Source organism: Phoca vitulina, unplaced genomic scaffold (genome assembly GCF_004348235.1).
Source record: "Phoca vitulina isolate PV1807 unplaced genomic scaffold, GSC_HSeal_1.0 scaffold1, whole genome shotgun sequence".
Taxonomy (NCBI): domain Eukaryota; kingdom Metazoa; phylum Chordata; class Mammalia; order Carnivora; family Phocidae; genus Phoca; species Phoca vitulina.
The window spans coordinates 53,191,027-53,217,791 of record NW_022589704.1 but is presented as its reverse complement, the minus strand read 5'-3'; the positions used below and the strand labels follow the sequence as shown (position 1 = coordinate 53,217,791).

The following is a 26,765-nucleotide window of genomic DNA, read 5'->3' as shown; positions in this document are numbered from 1 at the left end:
GTCCTATCGTGAAACACAGAGAAAGACCAAGGAAGTGTTTTAAATTAAAGATTTAAAAGGTATGACATGTGAAAATAATACACGATCCTAGACTGGAACCTATGCCAGGAAAAAAAAAAGTTTCTTATTTACTCAAAAGGATGTTATAAAATACAGCAAAATTCGAATAAAACCAGTAGACTGTTGTATCAATGTTAATTTCCTGATCCTGATTACAGTACTGTGGTTATATAAGAAATATCCTTGGTTTTTGGGAATGCACCCTGAAGTATTTAGGGGCAAAAGGACATAATGTCTGCAATTGCTCTCAAATGGCTCAGAAAAAATAATATATATTCATTGCTTTATAAAAAGCAAATGTGATAAAAAGTCAACATTTGGTGAATTTGGGCTAAAGAGTATATAGAATTCTTTGAATTACTTTTGCAATTTTTCTGTATGTCTGAAGTTACTTCAAAATTTATTTATTTTTAAAGATTTTATTTATTTATTTGACAGATAGACATAGCGAGAGAGGGAACACAAGCAGGGGGAGTGGGAGAGGGAGAAGCAGGCCTCCCACCGAGCAGGGAGCCCAATGTGGGGCTCGATCCCAGGACCCTGGGACCATGACTCAAGCCGAAGGCAGACACTTAACAACTGAGCCACCCAGGCACCCCTGAAGTTATTTCAAAATTTAAAAACTGGGTAAAATTAAGTATTTGATAATAAGCCTTCCTACATCATTCCCCAACATGTGTGCACACCCACACACACATTATTATAAAAACCAAAACCAAAAACCAAAGAGAGACGTTTAAGTTATTCTTTTCCTATACCCTCTATACAAATGGCCATATAATCTGCCAACTCTACCCTCTTCTCTTCAACAGCACTATTGGTTCAATTACTGTACAACTTCTGAAAGATTTCCCTACTTCAGAATCTCGTCTTTCGCACACTTGCAAAATTAACCACCTCACTACCCTACTAGAAAATCTTGAACAGTCCTCCACGGCCAACTCTTCTGCCAGCCTTAAGTCTTTGCAGATCATGGCCCTGACTCTCTCCACCTAATGTCCTTTTCATCAGCAAGAAACCAAGTGCAGTTCTCTGAACTTGCAATGCTGTTTCATTGTTTGTGCTCTAGCATATGCGGCTCTCTCTGATGAAATACCCTTCTCTATCTAGTCAAAGAAATGCCCATTTATTCTTTAAATCTTACCTTAGCTTCACCTAGTCTGTGAAAGCTTCCCTGACACAACACTCAATGTGATGATAAGTAACCATTCTCTCCCTTCTTAGTGTTACTATTTTATCTTCCTCCATCTCTATTATCTTATCACACAGTATAACTATCTCCCATTCTAGGGTGAATGGGGACTCAGTGACAGACGGGATTAAGTTATGCTCATTTGTTGAATTAACTTAGAATACAATAGGTCCTCAAACAGTGTTTATTAACAGGAGTAATTACATATACAAATACACACAATATGAGAATACAGGGTTAAAAAAAAAAAGTTAAAAAAGACTCAATCTATATGTTGTGAAGTAAAAGCTAAGAAAATAAAAAAATAATCATAAAACTAATAAATATTTCACAGGGGAGATGACATGTGCTTTTGCTTGCTATTTAATATAAATTAGAACAAGCCCTAGATGTAAGGTTTTTTTTGCATTTATCTCTGGAAAACTAATACCTGATGTAGTTTTTTAAATTTTTGTTTTCTATAGTTTGATGATTAAGAACACTTTGTTGTTCATAGGTCTTTAAATCATGAACTGAAACTAAAGTAAATTTATGTAAATGAAATAATAGGAAACCCAAAGTAATTTTACTTCCTAATAATTAAAGAATCACCCTTTTGGACAAAGTACTTTAAAAGCAGTAACTCCTGATTTAAATTCAACCCCATAAAAAATCTAAAAACTTCTTAGATTATATAATCTATCACAAAGAAGTTTAAAAAAAAATACTACAAATGTTACACTTGCACTCCTTACAGTATACACATTACAGGGATAAATGAAACCGCTTTCTAATTTTGAGAGAGAGATGCTCAAATTATTAATGACATAACAATCCATGTTAAAGCTTCCATGAAAAAAATCTGTCACATACAAATATGCAAAGTCATAACTATAGAAATTAGTACTGTTGATGACATCCTTGATGTCTCCTTCTGGTCTTGATAAAAACCTTCCGGTTTTTCTAATAGTCACTCTCTGTCTTAGCATTATGAGGACCAAGCATGATCTGACCTTTGCTTACCTGGCCCTTCCTACATGTTTCTTCCATAGCCTATATTTCCAAGCACAAAATTTAGCATCTGTTATTAAAAGTATATGCTCCAGAAGTTCAGGGACTGGGCCAATTTTACTTTCCTTTGACGTTTACCCTTTCCCTACAAACAACAAGCACAGTGTGTGGAGCATAGAAGGAACTCAATAAGTATAAGAGAAATGGTTGAATTAGTTTGAAGATATTTTAAGTGGTAATTTTCATAAAGATTTAGTTTATTTTCTTTAGTAATAAGGAAGGCGATTATTTTCCAGAATAAGCACTGATAATCAGACATGTGTGCCAAATATGGCAAAAGGCCTACTTTCAGTAGTAATAAAGGGTACTTCAAAATCTCCCCTCAATGTCTGTAGAGACTTCCTCTACAACTGGTCACCAAAGACAAGAGTCCATGCGGGTTGCTACCTCTATTGCCTACTAGAAGGACAGATACAACCATGGCAACAAATTTTGAAATGATTCTGTAAGTATAATGACACTAATACACCCATAGGAAAGTGTTGGCATACTGAAAATGAATGCCTTCTCCTGACCTTCCCTCAAGAGTCCTATGATCATGAGGCACCTAGGCGGCTCAGTGGGTTGGGCATCCGACTCTTGATTTCAGCTCAGGTCATGATCTCAAGGTAGTGGGATCGAGCCCCTCATCAGGCTCCACGTTGAGCGCAGAGTCTGCTTATCCCTCTCTGCTTCTACCCTTGCTCATCTGCATGTACATTCTCTCTCTCTCTAGTAAGTAAAAAAATCTTAAAAAAAAAAAAAGTCCTATGATCATGAATTAAATTCCTTCAAAATTCTTATATTCCATAAAAATATATATTAAATAAAACATTATACCTACAGCATACACTATATTTAGAAAAACAGAAAATCTAGGGCGCCTGGGTGGCTCAGTTGGTTAAGCGACTGCCATCGGCTCAGGTCATGATCCTGGAGTCCCTGGATCGAGTCCCACATTGGGCTCCCTGCTCGGCAGGGAGTCTGCTTCGCCCTCTGACCCTCCCCCCTCTCATGTGCTCTCTCCCTCTCATTCTCTCTCTCTCAAATAAATAAATAAATAAATCTTTAAAAAAAAAAAAAAGAAAAAAAGAAAAAAAGAAAATCTAACAAGTAATTTGACAATAATCCAATAACACTCTCACCATAATGCATTAAAATTTTCTTAATATAAACTACAGCTCTTGAAATAGTCCCCTCACAGTCATGCAAGTTTCTATACGAAACTAGAAATTTATTAGCAAATTACTAACTGTAGAACAAAGTCAGTGTCATCTTATAATTCTTTGTGTATCTTGCTTATAAAGGTCATATATAACAAAGTAAACTAAGTGTCCCAAAAATAAAGAACAAACTGGAGCACCTAATTTCTTCTTCCTCAGAGGAAAGGCTTTGTTGTCATAAAAGTTAATTGAATTCTTGTCTTTGATCCTATTTTTTTCTCTAGTGTTCTCTATTAACTGACCTCTTTTTTCTTTCTTCCTCTAACTTGTGTTTTTTCCTTAGCCCTAACTGCTTTTATTATTGAAACTTAAAGTCCTGTCAACCTCTCAAGTTAAATACACTAACAACTTAGATGCTACATGTCTACCAAATTTATCATAAGACATTTAAGAGTGCCACATTTACTAATCACTGCCAATGTCTGATTGCTCTAGTAGCACATTCCTTTTTTACAACTAGTTAAGGTACTATATTTTTACTGTGAATCTCAGTGCTTGACAAAAAAATAAATACTCAGGGGCGCCTGGGTGGTTCAGTCGTTAAGCGTCTGCCTTCGGCTCAGGTTATGGTCCCAGGGTTCGGGGATCGAGCCCTGCATTGGGCTCCCTGCTCCACGGGAAGCCTGCTTCTCCCTCTCCCACACCCCTGCTTGTGTTCCCTCTCTCGCTGTGTCTCTCTCTGTCAAATAAATAAATAAAATCTTTAAAATAAATAAATAATACTCAAAGTCAGATTAGTACTATAAATTAACAATCTATTTAAATAGACTATATAATAGAATGTTGTATTATCTGCAGTGTCCCTACAACCTCTTGTAAAAAAAAAAAAATCAATAATTTTTTAGTAATTTTAAGTTACCTAAAGAAATACTTTTTTCATAAAATGTCTTCTCTTTGCAAATCAGATCATATTTCATGCAATGCTTTATACTACAATCACAAGGGTGAGTCATTTGTAGCATGTACAATAGGGTTTTTAAAAATCCGCTAAGGTAAAAACACTGAAAGACAAAGTTCAAAACTGCACAGCTGGACGCATTCCAGAATAGAACCTTAAAAGTGACTGAAACCACTGATGCTCACTTGTATTTTTTGATAGTATCATTCTAGACCTGTGGTTCTCAATCTGGCTACATATTAGAATCACTTGGGGAACTTTTAAAAAAATATCCACTCCAGGTCAACTGAATCAGAATCTCTAGGGTTTGAACCTAGGCATAGGAACTGTTTCAAAGCTGCCCAGCTGACTATAATGTACAATTAAAATTCAAAACCATTAGTCAGGACTCCATAATTATTAACAGAATAAAATATTAAGGTATCATTTAGGACTAACAACATTTTATTCTTAAAGAACTATCATTCAACAAATTTAAGTCTTTAAATTAATCTAGCAGTATGACAACGCTTAAGTCCATTACTCAACAAAAAGGAGGTCCTCCACTATCATTTGCTGGTGATGCAGATATTTTAACAATTAAAACGATGATGATTATTTTAGAAGGAATATGGGGCTACTATAATACAAATATATTATTTCAGTATTTTACAGTAATTCTAGGTCCAAATTCTCCGGAATAGTTGATGAGTCAAATACCTAACAGCCTGCAAGTTACAAGGTTATAGGAAATACCTTGAGAGGAAGAACTGGGGCATTTCAGGCAGAATAAATTGATCAAGGCCACGATACAAAGACAGTACAAGTGTAGAATCTGTACAGAACAGAGGAGGAAGTTCAGTGTGATGGAGACGAATAAGAATAGTTACATATGGAAGAAAAGCTAAAACTGTGTACAGACTGAGAAGTCTCTGAATGACAGACTGATTTGTCTGTCCCTGTTGGACTAACTAAAAAAGAATGACAGGGTGTTCCACTTCTGACAAGATGGAGTACTTTTCTCATTCCTCCCACTAGGTACAATTGAAAACCCTTATACATAAAACAAACCTAAGAAGTCTGTGAAAGGTGGAAAGAGGAAGGCAGACTGGCTAGGGACCTAAGGACCTGAGGAACAACTCAGTGGTGAATTCCCTGGGTTTTCTTTTGTCTTCATGTACCTCACGGCTGGAGCTAAAATGCTGGCTACCTGCAAACACCAACAGATCAAAATTAAAAAGGCCCCAACAAAGGCTTGCTCTTTTCAGTCAAAAAGACCAGGAAAGGGCAGTCTAGCAAGATACAAAACTTTTAGATAATAACTGCACTACTCTAGCTAAACACCACACAAAAAAGTGACCCCACTCTTACCCATGTCAGCAAAGCCTGAGTAAGGAGGCTAGACGTCCACCCTCAGGAGTATGTAACGAAGTGGACCTAGACCCCCAAAGCAGGGTGGTGTCACAGATAGCCAAGAAGGGATCCCGGACTTTCATCTGAGAATAAGCCCTCACCCTCCAGTACCTGCCATCCCCGTATGTAAGGGAAAACCACATAGAAAGCTGTTAGAATTAATTATCTGATAAAGATTTTAAAGCAGCCATAATAAAAATATTTCGATGAGCAATTATGAACATGCTTGAAACAAATAAAAAACTAGCATCAACAAACAAAATCTCAGCAAACAAATAGAAGATATAAGAACCAGATGGAAACTTTTGAACTAAAAGATACAGTAACTGAATGAAAAAGCTCTTTAGATGGACTCAAAGCAGAATGGTGGGGACAGAGGAAATATCTCTGAACGAGAAAAGAAAGAATATAAATTATGCAATATTAACAACAGAAAGAAAACAGACTGAAAAATAAATGAAGAAATCCTCAGGGAGCCATGAGACAACAAAAGACCTATCATTTACATCACTGGAGGGGGTGGGAGGGTGAGGAACAACTGAAAAAGTACTTAAATATGGCAAGAGACATAAACCTATAGGTTCAAGAAGTTTAGTGAACGTGAAATTTGATAAACCCAAAGAAATCTATGCCAAGTTACAACATAATTAAACTTCTGAAGACTAAGGACAAAGAAACCATTCAGAAAAAAAACAAAACCTTACCCACGGGAGAAAACTCAAATGAGAGCAATTTTTCATCAGAAACAATGAAGGCCAGAAGGAAGTAGCCCAATATTATTCAAGTGCTAAAAGAAAAGAGTGTCAACCCAGAATCCCATACTCAGCAAAAATATCCTTCAATCAGGGAGAAATCAAGACCTTCTCAAATGAAGAAAAATTGAGTGAATGTTACCCGTAGACATACTTTAAATTAATGACCAAAATAAGTCCTCCAAACAGAAAAATAATGAGAACTTTACAGTATCAGGAAAGAAGAAAACAGTAAACAAAAATATGGGTAAACACACTTTCCTTTTCCTCTTGAGTTTTCTAAATTATGTTTGAGAGTTGAAGCAAAAGTTGTAACTGATATGGTTCTAAATGTATGTACAGGAAACATTTTTAGACAATTATAAACAGGAAAGAATAAAGGACCATAAAAGGAGGTAAGATTTCCACAGTTCACTCAAACTGGTAACATGATGAAAACAATAGACTGTAATAAGTCATGTGTATACAATGAAATACCTAGAGCAAACACCAAAAATGATACACAAAGAGGTATGTCCAAAACACAACATATAAATCAAAATGGATTTCTAAAATATTCTCAAGTAATCCAGAGAAAGAAAACAGAAAAATGAAAAACAGAGAAACAGAAAAAAAAATTAAATGGCACACTTTAGCCCTAACACATCTGTAACTACATTAAATATAAAATCTAAACACCTTCAGACATATTAGCACAGTGAATTAAAAATCATGACCCAACTATATGATGTCTATAAGAAATTCACTTCAAGGGGTGCCTGGGTGGCTCAGTCAGTTAAGCGTCTGCCTTAGGCTCAGGTCATGATCCCAGGGTCCTGGGATAGAGCCCCACAACAGGCTCCCTGCTCAGTGGGGAGTCTGCTTCTCCCTCTGTCCCTCCCCCTCAACTTGTGCTCACTCTCTCTCTGTCTGAAATAAATAAAATCTTAAAAAAAAGAAAGAAAGAAATTCACTTCAAATATTATAAAGGCAAGTTGAAAGTAAAAGAATGGAAAAAGATAAATTATGTAAACATTAGCCAAAGGAAAGGAGTGACTATATTAATATCATATAAAGTAGACTTCAGAACAAAAAAATTTACCAGAGACAGAGAAGTATATTATAGAATGACAAAACGGTCAATCCATCAAAAAGACATAGCAATCCTAAATGTTCAGGTGCCAACTCCACAGAAATTAGAAGGATATAGAACTCAAGAACACTATCAACCAACAGAATCTAGTCAACATTTATAGAACACTCCACCAATCAACATCAGAATACTTATTTTTCTCCAAATGCTCAGGGAACATATACTAACATAGATCACATATCAAAAAAGACCCTGGACCATAAAGCAAAACTCACCAAATTTAAAATAATTTAAATTATACAAAGTACACAACAGAACAACAGAAACAAACTCAATAAGGGAAAGATAAGGGGCGCCTGGGTGGCTCAGTCATTGAGCATCTGCCTTCGGCTCAGGTCATGTTCCCGTCGTCCTGGGATCGGGCCCCACGTCGGGCTCCTCGCTCAGAGGGGAGCCTGCTTCTCCCTCTCCCACTCCCCCTGCTTGTGTTCCCTCTCTCGCTGGGTCTCTCTCTGTCAAATAAATAAATAAAACCTTAAAAAAAAAAAATAAATATATAAGGGAAAGATAAAAGGAAAATCTTCAACCACTTAGAAACTAACACACTTCTTATCTGACCCAGGGCTTATTTAAAAGTCTCTAGGGAGGGGCGCCTGGGTGGCTCAGTCGTTAAGTGTCTGCCTTCGGCTCAGGTCATGATCCCAGGGTCCTGGGATGGAGCCCCACATCGGGCTCCTGGGTCAGCGGGGAGCCTCTTTCTCCCTCTGCCTCTCTCCCTGCTCATGCTCTCTCTCTCTCTCTCCCTCTGTATCTCTGTGTCTCAAATGAATAAATAAAATCTTTTAAAAAAAAAGTCTCTAGGGAAATTTAAAAATACACTTAACTAAAAATAGTAATAATAAAAACACATTCAACTGAATGTACAGTTGAAATATACAGTACAAAGAAATATACAGTACAGTTGTCCCTTGAACAATGTTAGGGTTATGGGCACCAACCCCCTACACAGCAGAAAATCCACCCGTAACTTTGGACTCTCCAAAAACTTTACTAACAGACTACTGTTGACCAAAAACCTTACAGATAACATAAAGTCAATGAACACAGGTTTTATATTATATGTGTCATATGTTTTATTCTTAGCATAAAGTAAGCTAGAGAAAAGGTTAAAATCCTAAGGAAAATATATTTACAGTTCTGAACTGCATTTACTGATACTATAAGATTATATTGTCTGTTTTTACAAGATAATTTGTTTGTACTGACAAATCTACATCAATATTGTCTTATAGGATACAGAACTGTAGATGCTATGCAGATTACCAACACTAGACATCAGAAATTAAGATAATGTGAAACAAAGTGGCTTCAAAATTATTACAGTAGCACAGTATGTACTACCGTTAATGCAGTTATGATTTAATACTGCATCTTTCAATTTGCTTACATTTCTCACAACTGCAAATGGTGCCACCAATGGTGCCATGTATGGTCTGGAAATCTTTGTGTGTGTAAATTTAATAAATTTTAACTTTTTATAAAAGATTTGTGTTCATTTTATGATAGTAAGTGATAAAACAGGCTCGTATCAACAAATTATTTTATGCATTCATTACATACCTCTTTAATTTTTTTGATATTTCTAGGCTACACAGTTGTCCACAAGTTTTTTCACACTGTCACAAATCTCCAAAAAATTTTCCAATATATTTACTGAAAAAAAACCCATATATAAGTGGACCCATACAGTTCAAACCCAAGTTGTTCAAGGCTTAACTGTATATCAAAAAATATCAAAAAACTGTGTATCAAAACTAAAGCAGTGCTTAAGGGAAATTTTAACACTACATACTAAATACATACACTAAATACATTAAAAGAAGAAAAATCTCAAATCAATAATATAAGCTCCTAACTCAAGAGAACAAAATACACCCAAAACAAGGAGAAAAGAGGAGTAAAGAAAAAAAAAAGAGCAAGAAGACACAAATTACCAATATCAGGAACAAAACAGGAATATCACTACAGGCTACAGACAGCAAAAGGATAAGGAAACACTATGAACACCTCTACCCACTCTGATTTGACAACTCAGACTAAATGGGCCACTCCCTCAAATACAAACTACCACAAGTCACTTAATGTAAAACAGATAATATGAATAGCTCTTTAAACATTATCAAGGGAAATGAATTTGTAATTTACAAAACCAAAAAAAAAAAAAAATCTCAGCCCAGATGATTTACACCGGAGAAGTCTATCAAATGTTTATATGGGAATTAATAACAATTCTAAACAACTGCTCCAGAAAATAGAGACAAGGGAACACTTTCCAATTCATTTTATGAAGACACTATTGCACAATGATACCAAAATCAGACAAAGACATGAATGTAAATGTAAGAATTGTTAACAAAATAATAAATACTATTCAACAATATATATAAAGATGACACAAAATAACAAAGTGGGGTTTATGCCATGTGAAGTAGGTTCAATATTTCAAAATCAATCAGTGTAATCTACCATATTGCCATGGTAAAAGAGAAAAATCTCATAATCGTATCAGTTGTTGCAGAAACACAACTCACAAAATTCAACACCCATTCATAATAGAAAAATATCTCAACAGGGGGGAACTCTCTCAAACTGATAAAGACCTTGTGCAAAAAAAGTGCAGTTAACATCATCCTTAATGGTGAAAGACTAAATGCTTTTCCCTAAGATAAGGAACAAGGCAAGTATGTCCATTTCACCAATCTTATTCAACACAATGCTGAGAGTTCTAATCATTGCAGTCAGAAAAGAAAAGAAAGAGGGGTGCCTGGGTGGCTCAGTCGTTGAGTGACTGCCTTCAGCTCAGGTCATGATCCCATGGTCCTGGGATCGAGCCCCGCTTCGGGCTCCCTGCTCAGAGGGAAGCCTGCTTCTCCCTCTCCCACTCCCCCTGCTTGTGTTCCCTCTCTCACTGTGTCTCTCTCTGTCAAATAAATAAATAAAATCTTTAAAAAAGAAAAAGGCATACAGATCAATAAACAAGAAATGAGATTCGCCCCTCTTTCAGATGACTCATTTGTCTATGTAGGAAATCTTAAGGAATCTATCAAAAAACTTTTAGAATAAATGAGTTCAGCAAGGTTGCAGGATAAAAGATATCATACAAAAATCAACTGTATTTCTATATACTAATAAGTCTGTGAACACAAAATACATCACCATTTATAATCACTCTAAATAACAGATTGCTTAGGTATTAATCTAATAAAATATATACAATACTTCCACACTAAAAACTACAAAATTGCTGATGAGAGTAATCAAAGAAACATGGAGAAAGATACCATGTTTATAGACTGGAAGACGCAATATAATAAAGATGTCAATTCTCCTCAAATTGATACATGGGTTTCATGCAAGTCCTAGCAAAATCCCTCTCATCGAGATCCTTTGTAGATACAGAGAAGATTATTCTAAAATTTATATAAAAAGACAAAGGAACTAGAATAGCTAGAATTTGGAAAAGAATAAAGTAGGAGGAATCACTCTACCAGATGTCAAGACTTATTAGATACCTATGGTAATCAATACTGTGGTGCTGGCAGAAGAATAAACATATAGGTCAATGGAACAGAACAAAGGACCCAGAAATAAAATTATAAATACATCCAATTGTTTTTTGACAAAGGTACAAAATCAATTCAAAGCAGAAAGACTGCCTTTCTCACAAATGGTACTAAAGCAACTGGATATACATGGGGAGAAAAAAAAAGAAACACAAAAATTAACTCAAAATGGATCATGGTCTTAAATGTAAAAGAAAACTCTAAAACTTTCACAAAAAGTTTTCTAAAATCTTAGGAGTCAATTTTCAGGATCTATAGCTAGGCTAGATTTCACACCAAATGCACAATCCATTAAAAAAATTAAAAACTAGACTTCATCAAAATTAAAAACTTTTGCTCTGTGAAAGACTATGTTGAGAGTGAAAAAAAAAGGTACAGAGTGGGAAAAAATATTTTCAAACTACCTATCTGACAAAGAATTAGTATCTAGAATATATAAAACAATACTTGAAACTCCCAACAGTTAAAAAAAAATCCAAACAGAAAATGGGCAAAAAACATGAAGAGTTTCACCAAAGAGGATGTACAGATGACAAATAAGCACATGAAAAGATGTTCAATATCATCCAGCCACCAAGAAAATACAAATTACACCAACAGTGAGACCTCACAACGCACCTATCAGAATGGCTAAAATTAAAAGTCAAAAACCAAATGTTGCCAAGAATGCAGAAAAATAAAGGATCACTCACTGTATTAGTCTGCTGGGGCTGCTATAACAAAATACCACACAGACTGAGTGGCTTAAACAACAGAAATGTATTTTCTCACAGTTCCAGAGGCTGGAAGTCCAAGATCAAGGTGTCAGCAGGTTTGGTTTCTTTGAAGGCCTAAGGCCTCTTTTTTTGGCTTGCAGATGGCCACCTTCTCACTGCATCCTGACATGGTCTTTCCTCTGTGAATCCATATCCCTCAAGGATGTGTGTCCACATTTCTTCTTATAAGGACATCACTCAGATTGGGTTAGGGCCCACTCTAAAGGCCTCATTTCAACATAAATTGCCTCTTTAAAGGCCCTACCTCCAAACACAATCACATTGTGAGATACTAAAGGTTAGGACTTCTACATATCAACTCTGGAGGGAACAAAATCCAGTCCATAATATTCATACACTGCTACTGGGAATTAAATGGTACAGCCACTGTGGAAAATAGTTTGGCAATTTCTAAAAAAAAAAAAAAAAGAAACCAGAAACTAAACAGGCAACCATACAACCCAGCAAGTGCACTCCCGCCTGATCACTTACCACAGAAAAATGAAGACTCATGTTCACACAAAAACCTATACAAAAATGTTTGTAGCAGCATTAGTCATAATAGCCAATAACTTAAAACAACCTAGATGTCCTTCAATGGGTGAATGTTTAAATAAACTGTGGTACAACCATAGTGTGAAAAAGTACTCAGCAATTAAAAAGGAACAAACTATTTAAATACAAAGTAAGTTAAATGAATATCCAGAGGATTACACAGAATGAAAAAAATCCACTCCCAAAAGGTTTACATACTGAGGATTCCATTTACATAGCATTCTTGAAATGACAAAATTATAGAAAAAGAGAATAGATGAATAGTTGGCAGGTATTAAAGAGAAAGGGTAGGTAAGTGGAAAGAAGTAGGTATGGCTGAAAAAACAAACGAAACAAAAACAAAAAAACAAAACTCTTTGTATCTTATTACAAATGGGTGGGAAATTTCACTGAAACCTTTTGCATTTTCTGATATTCAAATGACGTGCCCTAAAAGTAAATTATAAGAATAATAATGATCAAATAGCGGTGGATGGGGAGATACTAGTTACCATACGTGGAATGATTAATGAGGGCCAGGCTCTATGCTAAGCCAGACTTATCCCGGCTCCAACACCTAATGCTTCCCTTCACCAGGCTACATTCAATTCTCCACTGTCATGGAAAGTTAAAAACCAGTGTCCAGCATGATCCTGAACAAAAGATGTAAATTATAAAATTACCTCTCCTCTTCTACCAACATTCTTATCTCCTTAGTACCTTATCTCAGCCACGTATTAAGGATAAAAGCAATAATTATCTGCTTAAATGATTCACACTAAGATATAAGTAACTGATAGGCTTAAATATTCTCACAATTTACAAAAGCAGGTTAATTCAAATGGCATTTAAACAGAAATTGTATTTTTAAGATAGAATTAACTGTATTCCAAGTGTTCTCATCTGTTTAATTCAGGTGCCCCAAAGCATCCATTCTCCATTTCTGATCTTGGAGTTCTAGGTATTTTAAAGTAAATTGAATACAAAGGCCAAATTACAAAGCAGCAGTAATAATTTCCATCTCATTACAACTCAAGATGTCTTTCTGGTTAGCCGCCTGTCCTACAGAGAGGAAATATTTGGAATAGAGCTTTTATTTGTCTGAGTAAAGACAATCCAGAATCTGGTGAAAATTGTAAAAATCCACATTTGTCTTCTTAGCTTCCTCTGTGCTTCCCTTTCCCCTGCCTTCTGGGTTCTCTACCACCCCCAGGGCATCCTTTATGCTTCTAGCCCCCAGGTGGCAGCTGTCTTCCAGCTTACCCTATCAAAACAGAAAAGGACTTAAAAAGGACTGAACTCCATCTTAACAGACTTGTTCCGTAATTTAAGGCATCTAGGAGAAATGTTCGCCTTTTGGTTTGATTTGGTTTAATTGAGGGAGTAGGAGCTGTTTGTTTTTATTTTGCGGAGTCCTTTAGAATTGCTTTCATACTGCTTCATGCCTGGGGGAACTGGGTCAAAAGAGTTCATAGGTTACATGAGCTCTACTTTGCCCTCTCCACGCTTTTAACCTTATTCGGAAGCCAAGAATCTCAAATTCTAAGGACCCAGATTCCATTTTCATGGGTGTTTACTTACTTCTCGTTTGAAATCCCTTTCTTTTTTTCAGAATGGTGGTCATTTTGTACCTGCCCCTCCCCTTCAATCCCCCACAATCTGTTCTCATGCATCAGAGTTCTTGGAGCCTCCAGTGTGTAAGGGGGGACTATCTGGGGGAAAGAGTGTGTGTAGTTCATGAGGGGCTAGGTTAAGCTCATGAACTCACAAACAAGAAACTTGACTAAGGAAAAGAGCAAAGGGCCATCAAGCCGACTACCGCGCCCATCCAGGTGATGTAAGTAAGATTCAGCACTTTTGTTTTTTACACTGTAGCTGGGGGTGGGGGTGGGGGGATTAGAGGGGGACAGTTAACCATAACCACTGAACAGTACACAGTACATGATATCAGAAAAAAAACTACCAACCGGCAATGATTATACATACTGGAGAATGCAATGCTAAAGAAAAACTCCTAAAACTGGATGTTAAAATTAATTACAAATATATATACAACTAATTACAATATATTTTAATTTCTACCTAATTATTATGCAACATAAAAATATGAGTATCATAAAAAATGTGTCAGGCTTGATTAACTTTCAGTTTTACTTTAATGCAACTGCAACCTTTCCTTCCAACCTGCACCCCTGCAGCTTCCTTCATTGCTGGCTGCAAATGTAGGATGGTGGCAACTCCTCCTAAAACTTTTTTAAAAAACAGCGATGCCTGGATGGCTCAGTTGGTTAAGCGTCTGCCTTTGACTCAGGTCATGATCTCAGGGTCCTGGGATTGAGCCCCGCATGGGGCTCCCTGCTCAGCAGGGAGGCTGCTTCTCCCTTTATGCTCTCCCCACCCCTCGAATAAATAAAAAAATCTTTAAAAAAAAAAAACTTTTTAAAAAACAATTACCAAGACACCACACTACCACACCAGAAGAGAGGCCAGAAACTTAGTGACCCACTTCTTGCAACCATAGTACTATAGTGTTAATCTTTCCCAGATCCAAACTATTCCTTATCTAGTTATTGTAATTATTTTCCCCAACATTTTTTATCACTTTCCAGCAGATGAAGTCCAGGTTACTTCACAAGCAGCATCAAAATCTAAACTCTTAAATGGCTCAATAAAAAGATGCTCAAATTAATTCATAATAAAAGTAGGCACCAATCGAATGGCAAAGATCAAATAATTTGGTAACATGGATACAGAAACACAGATGCTCTCATATATCTTTGATGAATATGCAAAATGCTACAACCCCTATGGAAGGCAAATTTGGCAGTATCTATCAAAATTACAAAGGCAAGTAACCATTTCTAGAAATTTATCTTATGGTATACCTACCTGCCCCACCACTATGTATGAAATAACATATACAAACTTATTCATTGCAGTATTATTGTAAGGACAAAAAAGTGAATAATAGCAAACACTTATCTAGCACTTAATATAACGTCAGACACTGTTTTAAGCACTTACATATTTTCTCATTAAATCCTCCCAACAATCCTATAAGGTATGTGCTATTAACACCCCCATTTTACAGATGAAGAAACTGAGGAGCCAAGTAAAAACAGCCCAAGATCACATAACTAATGTAGAGCCAAGATTTGAACCTAGGTAGTGTTAGCTCTGGAGCCTGTTTTCTTAACTGATATGTTAAATCATCTGATTTAATATATTATGATTTAATATATTAAATATACATATATTTAATATATCATGATTTAATATATTAAATCAATTAATATATTAATCTATATTGATTAATAAGAAAATAGCTGAATAAAATATATGGTACATCCATCTTAAGGAATACTACACTTTATTTTTTTAAAAAGATTTTATTTATTTATTTGTCAGGCGGGGGGAAGCACAAACAGGGGGAGCAGCAGCAGAGGGAGAAGCAGACTCCCTGCTGAGCAAGGAGCCCAACGCGGGACTTGATCCCAGGATCCTGGGATCATGACCTGAGCTGAAGGCAGACGCTTCACTGACTGAGCCACCCAGGTGTCCCAGGAGATTTACATTTTAATCTCTACACCCAACGTGGAGCTCGAACTCACCACCCTAAGATCAAGAGTCGCATGCTCTTCCCAGAGTCAGCCAGACCCCCCCCAGGAGTACTACATTTTTAAAAAGAAAGTCCTTTAATTCTCCCTCCAATTTTGAAGGTAGACTGAACTCAGTGACTCACTTTGAAAAATGAAGTGCAGAAAGGGAAAAATAGTAACACTACATTGAAGAAAACTGGCAAACACTACCTTAACCAAGTGATCCAGGTTAACATAACCAGTGATGTCACGGAAATATCAAGTACTCCCTCACATGACATGATGAGAAGGGCAACTCAACTTTCTGTATTATTCCCAGAAAGCCAAAGCCCCATTCTAATCATGAGGAAAACATCAGACAAACCCAAGTTGAGAGATATTCTATAGAATATCTGCCCAGCACTCCTCAAAAAAAAGGACTGAGAAACTGTCAGAGGAGACTAGGGAGACAAGATAACTAAATGCAATGTGGTATTCTGGGTGAAATCCTGGAACAGAAAGAAGACATTAATGGAAAAACTGGGTGATATCCATATAAAGTCTACAGTGTAGTTAATAATGTACTGATGTTCAGTTTCCCATTTTGACAAATGCACCACAGTAAGACAATAACATTTGAGGAAACTGAAACTGGGTGAGGTATATATAGGAACTTTCTGTACTATTTTGTGCAACTTTCCTGTAAATCTAAAATTATTCCAAAGAAAAATATTTATTTTTTTTAAGATTTATTTATTTTAGAGAAAGAGAGCTGGGGGGGGGGGCGGTAGAGATGGGCAGGGGGAGGGGCAGGAGAGGGAGAGAGAGTCCTAAGCAGACTCTGAGCTGAGCATGGAGCCTGACTCAGGGCTCGATCCCACAACCCTGAGATCACGACCTGAGCTGAAACCAAGAGTGGGAGGCTTAACCAACTGTGCCACCCATGTGCCCCAAAAGGTTTATTTTTTAAAAAGAATAAAGTTCCTTGTGTATTGATATGAAAAAAATCTCTAAGAATGAAAAATGTAAGGTGCAGAATACTGTATATAGTATGGAAGAAGCAGTTTTACATACATAGGTACAGAAATATTTATTTGTGTAAAATGGACTGGAAAACACAAATGTATACATAAAATATTTCTGTAATGATACAAATCTGATGACACTGGCTGACTCTGTGGAGGAGAAAACTCAGTAGTTGAGAAACAGGAATAAAAGGAAGACTTTTTAATGTGTCTTTTGGTACCTTTTTAATTTTGAAATATATGAATGTATTAGCTACTCAAAAAATAATTTAACTTTTAAAATGAAAAGGATGACAAAGACCTGACCTAAAGCAAAACCACTGGAAATCATATAAGGAATTAATTAGAATTTTAGGAGATAAAAAAGTCTGATCACCTCCATCTATCTGTTAAGACTATCACATTCCCTTCCTCACTTTTTCCAACAACCTAATTTTTCCTTAATGCACTGAAGACATTTTATTCTAGATGAACCAATCTGACTGCCAACTTCAACAATTTACCAACTTGTTCCTCAAATCTACATCTCTCCCAGCCAAACCTAGCTCTAAACTTAAAAAGCCACCTACCTATTGTGCTATTCAGCATCCTGTGTGTTTTTTTTCTATAAAAGGGATGGCAAATACAGGCACCCGTGCCATCACCACTCCTACACCCATAACAACACTGCTCAGTGATCACAGTGGTCTTTCCCACTAAATCTGCATGCTGCCTCCAACTACTCCTTAATGTAATGTTCCACAAAGCCACCATCAATCAAAGCTAGCCCATGAATAAAACCTATTTGCCACATCTGGTCTCTACTATATTAATCTGTTTACCTTGATATGTTCCTCCATGAATTTCATGTATATTTATTTTTGTATACACCACTATTTTGTTCTGAAAATGATTAATGAGACTTACAAGAATACGTGAACTATAAAAAGTTAATAAATTTAAAAAATTAATAGGAAAAAGAATAAAGAAAACACCAAAAGTCGTGCCAAGAGAAAGACCAAAATAAATGTACAGCATAAAATCACTATGCCTGCTCTGGAGTGGGCCACAAATCTGGCTTTGGCTTTCTCGTAGCCATCACAAAAAGGAAAACCCAGTCCACAGTCCAGGAGATAGAACAGAAAAGTACTCAGAAGAGGAACTATTCTGTGTACTCAGACCAAAGAGTAATTTTTATAAAACAAAGAGACCACTATAGAATGAACAAGATATACAAGATACACAACTACCAGTTTTCAAAGAATTTGGATGTTTGTGATAGCACCCATCAGGAGATACCTAGGGTATCTTACCAAAGCCCAATGCAGCAAAATTGATTTTACAAAGAGCAGGCACAAGCTTTAAGAACTCACTCTGTCCTTTTACTTTGTTTCTTCCTTCAGTGCCTCCCTAAGTATAAACTCTTTGAAGACAAGAACCATATTTTCTAACACTTACATATAGTTCATGACACTTTGTACTGGGTTCTGCCAAAAAGAAGCATTCAATATCAGTGAGAATTTACATAGCACAATTCAAACCTACTCTGATAAAAATTCTCTTAGTAGGAATTCCCACTCCTACCAAATAGAATAAAAATGATAACTGAAGCTTCAATAGACAGAATTTCTATACTGTTATTCAATCACAATTTAATTCGTAATGTCCCAACAGCATTTTTTTTTTTTTGCATATCCCTAGCACAAAGCTAACAAAAAAGCCAAATCAATATCACTGACTCTGATCAAATAAAATGAAACTCATAGCAAAAGCTTTGGCAACCCCTATCAAAGGAAATACAATATTACTACCTTTCAAGAACATAATAGCTCTTTATAAACCAGCTGACAAAGGCAGGTTCATTTTTTAAATGACTCTGCAAGTCTGCAAGTAGACAATGAATTATAATGCAGATTTTCTCTACTTCTTTCCAAGAATCTGTAGTTCCTGTAAATGCCAAACTGCCAGAGAACTGTATTTCCCAGCTCTCCCATACACACACACACACACACCACTATCAAACAGGCTTATAGTTCCTGTATGACCATTACCTACCCCTTCCCCTTTACCTGGTCAAATTGGAAATGCAATGAAACCTAATGAATTATTTAGGTAAAATGATTACGAACAACACACGTATTAAAAAACTTAAATTACTACTCTCAAGTATAGGCATTAGGATACATTAACCATCCTATATTTGTATTTTATTAATGGAAATCATTAATAAATAAGTAGTCTCATCCTATACTAGCTGAAATTTTTTTTAATACATTCGGTATTTCAGTTTGCAGTATGCTCCTCATTTGGAATTTTCTGTACACAGGAGCACACCCTATCATCCCCAAGAGAGGATAGCTGTACCAAGTGAAAGAACATGGACAGGTGTGGAGGGTGGGGAGTACCTTCAAATGGATGTCAGAAAATCCAATTCCTGCACCTTCGTTTCATCTGTTAAGTTGGGAAACGACCATCATCTCTATTTGATAGAATTATTGGAAGGATTAAATGAGGTTAAGATTTGTAAACTCCCTACTAAATGCATATAAAATAGATGCTCAACAAGTGTTAGTTTTCCTGCTGTTTTTTTATAGGTAAGGAAACAGAAGCTGAGCAGACTTGTCCAAAGCCAATGGCTAGTAATTGTGAAACAAAGGCTGAAACTCTAGGGCCTAATGTTTTTTCCAGTACACCAAGCAGCATTCAAATAGCAGAACCCAACACCTCATGTTTGTCACAGATGGTCATACAAAGAAAAAAATTAACAGTTTGAACACCTATTAGATGCTGAACGCTATACTAATCTCTTTCCTAATACCTACCTTATAAAGTGAGTGTATTTATCCCATTTTAATGAGAGAAATTATTAACTTGTCCAAAGTCACAAACTTAGTAAGTGATAAGGCAGGATTAAATCAAGCGTGTTTACACCATTACTTTTCCCTACTAAGCTGCCTCAAAACCGTGCCAAGTATTTACAAATCACGGTCTACCAAATCAAATTCTAAATGGCCTGGAAATTTTTACAGAGCCTTCTTTTTTTTCCCCAAGATTTATTTATTTATTTGAGGGGGGGCAGAGGGAGAGGGAGAGAATCTCAAGCAGACTCCCTGCTGATGTAGCCTGCCTGCCCCATGGCCCCAACGCGGGGCTCAATCCCAAGATCCTGAGATCATGACCTAAGCTGAACCCAAGAGTCAGATGCTTAACCGACTGAGCCACCCAGGTGCCCCTAGATCCTTCTAATTTATTAGTGGAAACCATGCTAGCTCCACCATTCCTTCTCCTTAAATTTGTTCTTCACTGGCTAAAACAATTTATGATAACTTCAGTGGCAAATTTACATTTATATAGCATGTTACAGTTTAGTATTACAGATTTGTAAATTTTTATTAGATACAGCTACTGAGGTTTTTCACATATTAGCTCACATCTCATTTAATACTTTCAAGACTCTAATGAGGTAGGGATTATTACATTTCACAGAAAAGAAAAAAAAGTTTGAAGAGGATAGGTAACTTGTCTAAGGTTATACAACTAGTAAGTGTAGGGCTTTACCCTGGATCATTCTAAGAGAAAAGTACATATACTCCTGCATCCACTGATCCAGCTAATCATTTGCTTTTCTCAACTTACTCATCAGAGCTGGGGGAAGGGAAGTGTGTGTTTGTGTGTGTGGAAGGATTCTTTCACCAAAAATGTAATAGAAAATACGAACCAAAACTTGATAGAATAAATAAAAAAAGGAAAAATTTGAAAGGTTGCCTCAGATCTCATCCCTCCCCCAAGGTTATCAGGGAATTTCTAATAAATGCTTACAGGGCAGACATTTTTACACTATTCTAGAACACAGGGGGAAAAAAGGAGTATTTCCCAATTCATTCTTAGAGGCTGGCTTAATCCTGACATCAAAACCAGGCAAGAATAATAAATATGACATTTATCGTTTGTGACTATAAATGCTAAAGTCTTAATACATTTAAGTTAAAAACAAAGGAAATGTGTAGTATGATCCCATTTGTAAAGGAAAAACCATTGTGAATGTATGTATATAAGTATGGTCGGATATGTAAACGCATATTTATACATACGTATACATAAATCAAAGATACAGATGGAAATATAAACCCTAAACTTAATAATGGTTACCTGGGACAGGAATGATCTTGGGGGTAAAGGAAGGGAAGGGGACAAGAAGTAAAGGGAGATTTTCAGCTTGTATTGAATATACCCACATATTATTTGAATTTTTATAACGAACATGTATCATGTTTGCTATTAAGATATACAAATGAAAAGCACAGCCTAAATACTCATTTGCTGTTATCTCCACTATTTGTTATAATGAAAACTAATCCTTTTATTCACTCAATGGACATTCATTTATTTAACAAACATTCAGGGTGTCACTCCTAAGTAAGGGCACTGAGCTAATAAGCACTTGTGCCAGCCACCACGTACTTTTTTTTTTTTAAGTAAACTCTACCCCCAACATGGGGCTTGAATTCACGACCCCGAGATCAAGATGCTCTACCAACAGAGCCAGTCAGCCGTCCCTAGAGCCTATTTTTTTTTCAAAGATTTATTTATTTGAGAGAGAGAGACAGACAGAAAGAGAGAGAGAGCGTGTGTGCACAGGGGGAGAGGCAGAGGGTTAGAGAGAGTCTTAAGCAGCTGAGCATGGAGCCCAACGCAGGGCTGTATCTCACGACCCTGAGGATCACGACCTAAGCCAAAACCAAGAGTTGGACTCTTAACCAACTGTGCCACCCAGGCGCCCTGTCTACAGCCTATTTTTTAAAACACAGGATGGAACAACAGTTACTTCCTTCCATAAGATAGAGTGTTGAATTTTAAATTAAGTTCTAATTTTTATCATTTATTTTTTTTTTAGGTCATGTGTCGGAGTAAGAAATATTCTCTTTTTCTGGAATGTGTACTGCCTTTCTTCTAAAAAAGAGTAACAGATAATTTTTACTGGGTTTTTTTGGGGGGGCTGTTAAAAAAATTCATTTGTATTCATCGTGCTGGGCACTATGTTGGACAATGGACATGCAAAGATGAATAAATAACATATGGCCTCTACCTACCCTCTAAGGAGCTGATAATTTTGCATACCTATGTCTGATACAGAGTTCCACATAAAAACTGAAATATGTACCTTAGTAATCCTGCACTTCAAAATGAAAACTGGCAAACTGCCCTGCTCAAAAATAAAAGTTAATTTCAGTTTCATTCAGAATTTTAATGTTTATGAAAAATGTGAAATTATTCAATTATTTTAAGATAAAGGGAATAAATTAGTGGGAAAATAGAGAACATGGAAGCTGCAGGGTAATATAAAACGCAATGTCTCAGTGAAGGGTGGGTTCTAGGATTAGCGAGCTATGCCACCAAGAAGGTGTGTTACTAGGTTTAATCGTTCTGACTGCTTCCCTAGAGGAAATATGAAAATCATATCTACCTTATTAGGACAGGAGAAAACAAAGAATTTATTTTAAAAAGAATAACAAAGTCTGGTGAATATGAGGCAGTATGGCCACCTGCTTTTTGTTGTTTGGTTTGCTTTTTATTTATTTTCCCCCACTTTGTCAATGATTAGCCAAGTAAATTTGCAAACACAATTTAACTTCTTTATTTCTTTGGGGGTGAAAAGAATGCAGGAAGCAGAGTTAGAAGACCTGAGTTTATATTTAAACCCTGCTACTAACTCTGTAAGGTTAAAAAACAAGCAAATCATTTAACCTCTTTGCACCTTAGCTTCCCAGCAGTAAAATAGGGATAAACCTAACTTATAGAATTATTTCAATGAGAAAATACACGTGAAAACTAAGTTAGAAACTATTATAAATTAGACATTTTTCTGAAGATAAACAAATGACCAATAAGAACATGAAAGCATACTCAACATCATTAGACATTGGTGAAATGCAAATGAAAACCACAATGAGATACCACTTCACACCCACTAGGATGGCTCTCATCAAAAAGACAACATTAACAAGTACTGGAGAAAATGGAACCCTCATACTTTGCTAGTGGAAATGTAAAATGCTACAGCAGCTATGGAAAATAGTTTGGCAATTCCTCAAGAAGTTAAACAGAGTTATCATATGACCCAGCAATACCACACCTCAGTATACGCCCAAGAGAACTGAAAACATATGTCCACACAAAAACTTGTAAATAAGTGTTCATAGCAGCACCACTCATAATAGCCAGAAAGTGGAGAGAACCCAAATGTCCATCAACTGATGAAAGGATAATCAAAATGTGGCATATCAATCCAAGAAAGATTATTCAGCCATAAAAAGGAATGAAGTAGTGATACATGCATAATATGAACCCTAAAACTACTATGCTAAGTAAAAGACACAAAGGGCCACCTATTTGTATGGTTCCATTTATATGAAATGTCCAGAACAGGCAAATCTCTAGACAGAAACTATATCAATGGTTGCCAAGTGCAGGGGAAGAGGAATGAGAGTGACAGGTAAATGGGTATTGGGGTTTCTTTTCAGCATGATGGAAATGTTCTTGAACTGGTGATGTTTGCACTACCCTGTAAATATACTAAAACCACTGAATTATACATGTTGTAAGAGTGAATTCTACAGTATATGAATTATACCTCAATAAAAGAAAATTATTATAGAAATGTAAGTTTCTGCTCCTTTTCATTAGTCAAAATGCTACTTTTCTCAAGAGGTTGTTCCTATAGCCTGTAACAGCTATAAAAGCTCTTTGAAGTTAGATGTTACCAGGATAAATGGTATTCTGGGTAAAGTAAAACTACTAATCATGTTAGAGAAACTTTCTATGGATCAGATTAATTTGGTATAATTTTATTTCTTCAAAAGAAAAGTCCCTATTAATAGCAAGTTTGTTTTTAAGGACTAGAAAGAGCTTCAAGGAGTCTTTACAGAGTACACCGAGGGAAAAAAAAAATAGGCCAGGATGTAACACTTTTTTCTGCTTTTTTAATTAGTGGACATTTACTTTTCAGATATGGCCTTGCCCACTGATCAACTAAAACCCAAGTAGGTGGAACTTTGCAACCTCTACCACATTCCATGTTCCAATCTGCGGTCATTCTGCTAAATCCACCACCAGCTCCTATCTCCACTACTCTTTCCTATTACTATTTTCAGGGCTTACAATGCTTAACAAACTCTAAAAGTAATCAATTCATTCCCTAATATTGGGGAATTTATAGAGTAAGGCCCAAATTTTAAGATTAAATTTAGTCTAGATTACTTGATTAAATACATAGCAAAATGATTTCCTGGAGTTTGGGATAGAAAAACAATCTATAGAGTTGTGTAATGCTTTCTAAGTCATTTGGGAATTTTTTCATGTATTGGGTCATGGGGTAAAGACAGTCACCAACTTTTGTCCACAGAAATTATGATGTATAAAAGCTTCCTGGTTCTAGAACAAAGAAGCATTTTATTGCTCAAAGCAAAAGATATTTTCCTTCCATTTAGTATTGTTATACTAAAATAGCATACCAATGAAACCAACTAGGTAACAGCATGACCAAGGTATGTGAACAAAAATAAATTGTTCTTTGTTATGTATTCTTCCTTGCGGGGGGAGGGGGGGAGAAAAAAGTTTTTCACACCTAAGAAAATAAGCCAAAATCAAGCCAAAGAAAACCATATGGATTAATGTTTTCCAAAATGGGGGGTATTTTGAGTGGCAATTTTGAGAGTTTGCCAACCTATGCCAGGATGTGTAGCGGGTATATTTGGCACGGACAAAATGTGCAGAAAGAGGTGACCTGCCAAACAGCTGCTACAGAGTTACTCCCTCAACAGCACTTCCAACTTCTGGGCTGGTATCTGTGTATGAAAGATGTCAACGCACCAAGAAAACCACTTGCTGTCAGAGCAGCAGCAAGTCCAAACCGTGCATCCCAGGGTGAAATCCCACCCGCACCCTCATGAGCCGGCCAGACTGCGGCTCTTTTCTACTATCAGTCTACCTAACATATAAAAAATAAATACATAACCACAAATCCTTGCCAACCCTCTCTTCCTTCCCTTTGTGACTCCTCCAAAGGCTGGAGGGATGTTAACATCCTGCAGGCCCGGGGGGAAGCCAAGCCCCAAGCCGCGAGGGAGGCATCCAGGAGCCTCCCCGCAGCCCGGGGGCCTCGGACGGGCGTCCCCCACCCAACGGGCAAGGCTGGTCACCGGCCACACAAAGAAGCCCGCCGCCGGAGCTGGACGCTGGGCTCGCCCGGGGGCCGGGCACCGCCGCATGTGGTGCCCGCACGCCCGGAGGACGAGACCCGCCGGAAAATAAGGATTAACGCCCAAACCTGTTGCATTATGCGGGTCCCTTTCACCCAGAAATGAACAAGGGCGCTCAGGGGTAAAAACCAGAGCAGCCCGGGCTCTGCGGGCCGCGGCCGCACCCGGCAGGCAGCGCGGAGGCAGAGGCCGCCCGCGGGGCTCCCACCTCAGGCGCTTTGTCTGCGGTGGCGGCTGCAGCGGGGCGCGGGCGCCCCTCCCTCAGCCGTGCGGCTCCACAGCCCCGCGGCCCGCGCCCAGGAAGAAAGCCGGGCCCGCCGCCGCCGCCGCCTCCGCCTCCGCGTCCACCCGCCCGCGCTCGCCACCCGGCCGCGGGGCCTGCGCGCTCCTCCCGCCCGGGCCGCCTGGGCCGCGCGGCGGCCACACTCACCTGGCTGGCGCTGGCGCGGGCGGCCGGCACCTCCGGGGTTGGTGGGGAGGACGCGGGGACGCGAGCGAAGCGCGGACGGAGGCGGAGGGCGAGGCGGGAGGAAGGCGGGCTGGGGGCGGAGCGGGCCTGGACGGCGGCGGCGGCGGCGACTCCAGCCACTCGCGGCAAATCGCGTCCCGGCCCCTCCGTGCGTCAGGGAAGGGGCGGCGGCGCGGGCGGCCCGGCGACCTCCCCGCACCCGCGGCCCGACCCCGCGTCCGCGCGACCCCGCGCGCGCGCGAGTAGCGGCGGCGCAGCGACCCCGCCTGGCGCGGGAAGGGGGCGGCCCGGGGAGTTCCACAGGGGCTGCGGTGGGGGGCGGGGCGAGGAAGGGGCCTTCAACTCACCCCTGGCAGATCCTGCGAACCTCGGCACGCGCTGCCCAGCCCGCAGCGGTGTGGGTAAAGAAAGGAGCACCGGACCTGAAGTCAGGAAGCCCGGGCTTAAGGAAAGACCCCGCTACTTGACGTCTTGCAAGTCGTTTGTTTTCTCTGTCCTCATCCTGAAATACGTAGGTTTGAGTACATGGTCTTCAGGATTTTCAAAATTCTGACCCCCACAGTCTGAAGAATGAAGGCAGCTACTGGGGAATTGGTCGTAGTGAGGAAGGGCTGGATTCAGGGCATTTGGTTTTCTTCGGGGATCTTTCCATTGGACAGACCAAAATTTATTCACAAATGGCCCTCTGATAATGGCTACTTCCCCATCTTCACCAACCCTAGTTATTTTTCTACAAATGTACCGACTTCAGAGTCCTCCTTCTTCTAATTTTATTGCGCAAATCATTTTTATGTCATTTCTTGAATTCAGTTCAAAAGAGTCATCAGCTAATACACACAAGCTCAGGACAACCATATGGTCTCAATCCCAGGCCTTCCGTATTACCCACTGTGCCGCTCACTTCGGTATCACCTAGTTCCATTGAT

At 38.1% G+C, this 26,765-nt stretch overlaps 1 protein-coding gene across 2 annotated transcripts in view; it reads right to left on the bottom strand.

Moving 5' to 3' along the window:
- The window catches only part of SESTD1 (SEC14 and spectrin domain containing 1), a 148,393-nt gene extending 121,941 nt beyond the window's left edge, over positions 1-26,452 (bottom strand). The window contains exon 1 of one of the 2 annotated variants that reach the window (XM_032407174.1): positions 26,187-26,452. The gene's annotated coding sequence lies outside the window, so the exon portion shown is untranslated. Of the gene's footprint in view, positions 1-25,800; positions 25,941-26,186 lie in introns of those variants that run through there. The other variant, XM_032407165.1, reaches the window with a different exon arrangement.
- Between the last annotated feature and the right edge of the window lie 313 nt (positions 26,453-26,765).